Raw genomic sequence first — 6,701 nt, 5'->3', positions numbered from 1 at the left:
AGGATGAGAACGCTGCTAAGGAAGGTCAAGCTGTGGTCGTCTCCACGCAGGGCTTCTTTACTTTGACATGTTTCTGGCCTCCCTGTTGGCCATGACGTCACTTCCTGCAGGGCACGGGTGAGGGGGCGCGTTTGGCGCCGCTCCCCCCCCGGGTGGAACTGCCAGACCTCGGTCCAGTCAGTAGACGGGATGAGTCAAGGTGGCCTGGGGGGCGGCGGGGGAAGGGACGTGTAGGAGCGTACGCAGCACTGGCCGAGGTCAATGTGCGTCTGCCTGAGGAGACACAGGTGGTAGAAGATGTGTCCTTCTGCAGGAAACAATGGCAGCACGCTCAAATAAACCCATTTCGGGTCAACTTCATACAGAATCAGACCAAAAGTGGACGTGTGTGTGTTCTGTTCTTTGAAATGTGTTGCTAAGTCAAGCAAGCAGCAACTGTTCCAAAGAGCAAAACAACACCATATGGCGCCTCATTCCTCTCGTATGAAGCCCCCCCGCTGGCCCCTCGCTACAGCCCCCATGGTTGACTCGGGGTGAGAGTGTGTGGGGGAAGATGGAGGCGAGGGTGGGGGTGCGGGGCATGTTGAGGTCTAGTGTTCCCTGAGGACGTAAAAAAAAAAAACCAACAGAATCGCAGGTGTGATGAAGAGCATCGCTTCACTTCAATACCGCTTGAACAGGATCCGCCATTTTTGTTTGGTTGCGTAACCGCGTGAGCAAAACAACACAAAGTAAACACATCAGCATTCGTCATGAGAGCCGTGGGACTGAACCGGCGATGACATCATCACTCAATAGTTGTGCGGCGTCAGCAAATAGAAATGTACTTCAGCACGAGTAGCGCGTCCATATTTCATGAAGACTTCAGACAACCTCTGCCTACCAAACGACAAAAAGCAGACTTCATGCAAAAAATATGAGCTGCTTAGAATGAAAGGTGTTTAAGTCCAGCAGGTCTGTAAGTGGAACTCAGCGCTAATGAGTCTCCCCCGCTAGCGCCACGCTAAAGCTTCATTAAAGCTTTATTGTTCTCCAGAGTGCTACGTCAGGCGAGAGCTGCTTGGAAGCCGCGAAGTCACACGTGCATGAGAGCAACGGGAGGAAGAGGGATGAGATGCACGGGAGGCGTGAGAGGCATCAGATGTATAGGAGGCGTGAAAGGCATCAGATGTGAGGGAGGCGTGAGAGGCATCAGATGCATGGGAGGCGTGAGAGGCATCAGATGTGTGGGAGGCATGAGAGATATTAGATGCGAGGGAGGGGTTAAAGGCATCCGATGCATGGGAGGCATCAGATGCGAGGGAGGCGTGAGAGGCATCAGATGTGAGGGAGACGTGAGAGGCATCAGATGTGTGTGAGGCGTGAGAGGCATCAGATGTGAGGGAGGCGTGAGAGGCATCAGATGTGTGGGAGGCGTCAAAGATATTAGATGCGAGGGAGGCGTGAAAGGCATCAGATGCATGGGAGGCGTAAGAGGCATCAGATGTGTGGAGGTGTGAGAGATATTAGATGCGAGGGAGGCTTGAAAGGCATCAGATGTGAGGGAGGCGTGAAAGGCATCAGATGCATAGGACGCGTGAGAGGCATCAGATGCATAGGACGCGTGAGAGGCATCAGATGCATGAGAGGCATCAGATGTGACGGAGGCGTGAGAGGCATCAGATGCGTGGGAGGCGTGAGAGATATTAGATGCGAGGGAGGTGTGAGAGGCATCAGATGCATGGGCGCCATCAGATGCATAGGAGGCGTAAGAGGCATCAGATGTGCGGGATGCGTGAGAGATATTAGATGCAAGGGAAGTGTGAAAGGCATCAGATGTGAGGGAGGCGGGAGAGGCATCAGATGTGTGGGAGGCGTGAGAGGCATCAGATGTGTGGGAGGCATGAGAGGCATCAGATGTGAGGGAGGCGGGAGAGGCATCAGAGGCATCAGATGTGTGGGAGGTGTCAGAGATATTAGATGCGAGGGAGGCTTGAAAGGCATCAGATGTGAGGGAGGCGTGAGAGGCATCAGATGCGTGGGAGGCATCAGATGTGTGGGAGGCGTAAGAGGCATCAGATGTGTGGGAGGCGTGAGAGATATTAGATGCGAGGGAAGCGTGAGAGGCATCAGATGTGTGGGAGGCATGAGAGGCATCAGATGTGAGGGAGGCGTGAGAGGCATCAGGTGTGAGGGAGGCGTGAGAGGCATCAGATGCATGGGAGGCGTAAGAGGCATCAGATGTGTGGGAGGTGTGAGAGATATTAGATACGAGGGAGGCTTGAAAGGCATCAGATGTGAGGGAGGTGTGAGAGGCATCAGGTGTGAGGGAGGCGTGAGAGGCATCAGATGCATGGGAGGCGTAAGAGGCATCAGATGTGTGGGAGGTGTGAGAGATATTAGATGTGAGGGAGGCGTGAAAGGCATCAGATGCATGGGAGGCGTGAGAGGCATCAGATGCATGGGAGGCGTGAGAGATATTAGATGCGGGGGAGGCGTGAGAGGCATCAGATGCATGGGAGGCATCAGATGCATGGGAGGCATCAGATGCATAGGAGGCGTGAGAGGCATCAGATGTGTGGCAGGTGTAAGAGGCATCAGATGCGAGGGAAGCGTGAAAGGCATCAGATGCATGGGAGGCATGAGAGGCATCAGATGTGTGGGAGGTGTGAGAGATATTAGATGTGAGGGAGGCGTGAAAGGCATCAGATGTGTGGCAGGCGTAAGAGGCATCAGATGCGAGGGAAGCGTGAAAGGCATCAGATGCATGGGAGGCATGAGAGGCATCAGATGCATGGGAGGCGTAAGAGGCATCAGATGTGTGGGAGGTGTGAGAGATATTAGATGCGAGGGAGGCGTGAAAGGCATCAGATGCATGGGAGACGTGAGAGGCGTCATATGTGACGGAGGCGTGAGAGGCATCAGATGCGTGGGAGGCGTGAGAGATATTAGATGTGTGGGAGGCATGAGAGATATTAGATGGGAGGGAATCGTGAAAGGCATCAGATGGGAGGGAGGTGTGAGAGGCATCAGATGTGAGGGAGGCGTGAGAGGCATCAGATGCATGGGAGGCGTGAGAGGCATCAGATGTGTGGGAGGCATGAGAGATATTAGATGCGAGGGAGGCGTTAAAGGCATCCGATGCATGGGAGGCATCAGATGCGAGGGAGGCGTGAGAGGCATCAGATGTGAGGGAGACGTGAGAGATATTAGATGTGACGGAGGCGTGAAAGGCATCAGATGTGTGGCAGGCGTAAGAGGCATCAGATGTGTGTGAGGCGTGAGAGGCATCAGATGTGAGGGAGGTGTGAGAGATATTAGATGTGAGGGAGGCGTGAAAGGCATCAGATGTGTGGCAGGCGTAAGAGGCATCAGATGCGAGGGAAGCGTGAAAGGCATCAGATGCATGGGAGGCATGAGAGGCATCAGATGCATGGGAGGCGTAAGAGGCATCAGATGTGTGGGAGGTGTGAGAGATATTAGATGCGAGGGAGGCTTGAAAGGCATCAGATGTGAGGGAGGCGTGAAAGGCATCAGATGCATGGGAGACGTGAGAGGCATCATATGTGACGGAGGCGTGAGAGGCATCAGATGCGTGGGAGGCGTAAGAGGCACCAGATGTGTGGGAGGCGTGAGAGATATTAGATGTGTGGGAGGCATGAGAGATATTAGATGGGAGGGAATCGTGAAAGGCATCAGATGGGAGGGAGGCGTGAGAGGCATCAGATGTGAGGGAGGCGTGAGAGGCATCAGATGCATGGGAGGCGTGAGAGGCATCAGATGTGTGGGAGGCATGAGAGATATTAGATGCGAGGGAGGCGTTAAAGGCATCCGATGCATGGGAGGCATCAGATGCGAGGGAGGCGTGAGAGGCATCAGATGTGAGGGAGACGTGAGAGGTATCAGATGTGTGTGAGGCGTGAGAGGCATCAGATGTGAGGGAGGTGTGAGAGATATTAGATGTGAGAGAGGCGTGAAAGGCATCAGATGTGTGGCAGGCGTAAGAGGCATCAGATGCGAGGGAAGCGTGAAAGGCATCAGATGCATGGGAGGCATGAGAGGCATCAGATGCATGGGAGGCGTAAGAGGCATCAGATGTGTGGGAGGTGTGAGAGATATTAGATGCGAGGGAGGCTTGAAAGGCATCAGATGTGAGGGAGGCGTGAAAGGCATCAGATGCATGGGAGACGTGAGAGGCATCATATGTGACGGAGGCGTGAGAGGCATCAGATGCGTGGGAGGCGTAAGAGGCACCAGATGTGTGGGAGGCGTGAGAGATATTAGATGTGTGGGAGGCATGAGAGATATTAGATGGGAGGGAATCGTGAAAGGCATCAGATGGGAGGGAGGCGTGAGAGGCATCAGATGTGAGGGAGGCGTGAGAGGCATCAGATGCATGGGAGGCGTGAGAGGCATCAGATGTGTGGGAGGCATGAGAGATATTAGATGCGAGGGAGGCGTTAAAGGCATCCGATGCATGGGAGGCATCAGATGCGAGGGAGGCGTGAGAGGCATCAGATGTGAGGGAGACGTGAGAGGCATCAGATGTGTGTGAGGCGTGAGAGGCATCAGATGTGAGGGAGGTGTGAGAGATATTAGATGTGAGGGAGGCGTGAAAGGCATCAGATGTGTGGCAGGCGTAAGAGGCATCAGATGCGAGGGAAGCGTGAAAGGCATCAGATGCATGGGAGGCATGAGAGGCATCAGATGCATGGGAGGCGTAAGAGGCATCAGATGTGTGGGAGGTGTGAGAGATATTAGATGCGAGGGAGGCTTGAAAGGCATCAGATGGGAGGGAGGCGTGAGAGGCATCAGATGTGTGGGAGGCATGAGAGATATTAGATGGGAGGGAGGCGTGAGAGGCATCGGATGCACGGCAGTCGTGAGAGGCATCAGATGTGTGGGAGGCATCAGATGCATAGGAGGCATCAGATGCATAGGAGGCGTGAGAGGCATCAGATGTGAGGGAGGCGTGAGAGGCATCAGATGTGTGGGAGGCATCAGATGTGAGGGAGGCGTGAGAGGCATCAGATGTGAGGGAGGTGTGAAAGGCATCAGATGCATGGCAGTCGTGAGAGGTATCAGATGTGAGGGAGGCGTGAAAGGCATCAGATGCATGGGAGGCATCAGATGCATAGGAGGCGTGAGAGGCATCAGATGGGAGGGAGGCGTGAGAGGCATCGGATGCATGGCAGTCGTGAGAGGCATCAGATGTGAGGGAGACGTGAGAGGCATCAGATGTGTGTGAGGCGTGAGAGGCATCAGATGTGAGGGAGGTGTGAGAGATATTAGATGTGAGGGAGGCGTGAAAGGCATCAGATGTGTGGCAGGCGTAAGAGGCATCAGATGCGAGGGAGGCCTGAGAGGCATCAGATGTGTGGGAGGCGTGAGAGGCATCAGATGTGTGGGAGGCGTGAGAGGCATCAGATGCGCGAGAGGCATGGGAAGTGTGAGAGGCATCAGATGGGAGGGAGGCGTGAGAGGCATCGGATGCATGGGAGGCATCAGATGCATAGGAGGCGTGAGAGGCATCAGATGGGAGGGAGGCGTGAGAGGCATCGGATGCATGGCAGTCGTGAGAGGCATCAGATGTGAGGGAGGCGTGAAAGGCATCAGATGTGAGGGAGGTGTGAAAGGCATCAGATGCATGGCAGTCGTGAGAGGCATCAGATGTGTGGGAGGCATCAGATGCATAGGAGGCGTGAGAGGCATCAGATGGGAGGGAGGCGTGAGAGGCATCGGATGCATGGCAGTCGTGAGAGGCATCAGATGTGTGGGAGGCGTGAGAGGCATCAGATGTGTGGGAGGCATGAGAGGCATCAGATGTGTGGGAGGCCTGAGAGGCATCAGATGTGTGGGAGGCATCAGATGTGTGGGAGGCGTGAGAGGCATCAGATGCGCGAGAGGCATGGGAAGTGTGAGAGGCATCAGATGGGAGGGAGGCGTGAGAGGCATCGGATGCATGGCAGTCGTGAGAGGCATCAGATGCGCGAGAGGCATGGGAAGTGTGAGATGCATCAAATGCATGGGAAGTGTGAGATGCATGAGATGCACAGGTGGCACTATAATCCCAGAGAGGGAACTAGTTTATGCAGCTGTTGACATATTGAGTCTACATCGCCTCTGAGTTGTTAAAAGTTTGTGCTAGATAAATCCTGCCTCTCCCTTGTATGGTAGAAGGATGTGGCCATAAACAGAGTAGTTGGTCAACTTTGACATTCAACTTAGACCCAGGGATGGCAAAAAGACACGAAGACGCTCGTTTGCACCCACTTTTTTTTGGTATAACCTGTGTGAGGATTTTCATTAAGTCTTTACCTGAACATGATACAAACATCTTATCAGACGGCACCCCGATGTGAGTGACTTTGTACAGTAAGTGATTTTGATGTTTTATTTGTAGCTTGTATTTTTTTATTCAGCTCTTAGCAATAGTCCTACATGCTCGATCTTTTTATTACTCAGCTTCTAAAACTTGTAGCTCATTCTCTGTATATTCACGCTCAAAAATATCAGGCTCTCATAAAGTCCACCTTATTGCTTTTTTATCCCGCACTACCATGAGCTAATGCCACGGAATTTCGTTCTTATTTGTACTGTAAAGTTCAAATTTGAATGACAATAAAAAGGAAGTCTAAGTCTCTAAGTCTAGTCTAAATAGCCTACCGGTATATAAATAGTCTAAATGTGATGCATCTATATAAATGAATAAACCACTGTAG

Source organism: Nerophis lumbriciformis, linkage group LG11 (assembly GCF_033978685.3).
Source record: "Nerophis lumbriciformis linkage group LG11, RoL_Nlum_v2.1, whole genome shotgun sequence".
Lineage (NCBI taxonomy): Eukaryota > Metazoa > Chordata > Actinopteri > Syngnathiformes > Syngnathidae > Nerophis > Nerophis lumbriciformis.
This window is presented reverse-complemented; position numbering follows the sequence as displayed.